Raw genomic sequence first — 1,001 nt, forward strand, 5'->3', positions numbered from 1 at the left:
CTATATCTTTTGATAGCCGGGCACCATCACCTTTCTTCACCACATTTGCTTATGTACACATTTGTCTTCAGTGATCATATCGGGAAGGTGGGCAACCCACTGATAAGATTTTTTGTTCTTTGATGTCTGATACCTGGTCCCTTCTCCACCTTGTAGTCACACAGGCTGGTGTGTTTCTTCCCTCTGGACTTTGATGATTCTGAGCTAGATGGCCGCTTGTTTATCTGCAAGCCTTTTAGACCCCAGACACTATATCTTTTGATAGCCGGCACCATCAGCTTTCTTCACCACTTTTGCTTATGCAAACATTTGTCCTCAGCAATCCTGTTGGGAAGGTGTGCATCATGGAATGCCAATTTAATAGAACAACGTGTTCTTGCATTGAGTAATTACTTGAGTGGAGGTCCATTGTCCATCGGCTGCCTTAATACTAAACCTATAACTATATGCACGTAGATCTATTTCCCCACCATCCTATGTAAATACATTTACATATGTACATGCCTATATTTAGACTTCTATACATACCCTTTGTCGCCTAGTTTTTTCCTCTATTTCCTTTTACTTTCCTCTTGTCCCATTATCATGCTCAGCCTTCATTTGAGTTTCAGTAATTTCTGTCATCACTGAAGAATAATTGATTTGTTCCTTTACTCTGGGAATTCTGATAGACATGAAATAGAATTTTTTTGTATGTAAGGAATCATCTTGGGTAGTTTAGTGGGGACTTAAAAACATTTTTTAATATAGAGATCATGTGTTCAGTAAAGCAAAGGATGTAATTTGAACTGATCTAGTAGACTTTAACAGCACTTTTAAGACTAAGGGGTGATTAATAAAGATAGTAAATGGACAAGCAATCACCCATTTTTTCAAGCGGTCATCGAGTAATTTGTTTTTTGTAAAATCACGAATTCTCTTTGTGTATACTTGTTTCTTGCCAAATTAACTCCCATTTCTATTGACTTGGGATATCTCTACGTATTTCATTATTCAAATTA

General features: G+C 37.2%; 1 protein-coding gene across 1 annotated transcript in view; it reads left to right on the plus strand.

Moving 5' to 3' along the window:
- Window positions 1-1,001, plus strand: part of ATM (ATM serine/threonine kinase) — a 106,409-nt gene that overhangs the window by 6,350 nt on the left and 99,058 nt on the right. The gene's annotated exons all lie outside the window — the stretch shown is intronic.

This window comes from Echinops telfairi, unplaced genomic scaffold, assembly GCF_000313985.2.
Source record: "Echinops telfairi isolate 266 unplaced genomic scaffold, ASM31398v2 ScPeMD7_7421;HRSCAF=8459, whole genome shotgun sequence".
Lineage (NCBI taxonomy): Eukaryota > Metazoa > Chordata > Mammalia > Afrosoricida > Tenrecidae > Echinops > Echinops telfairi.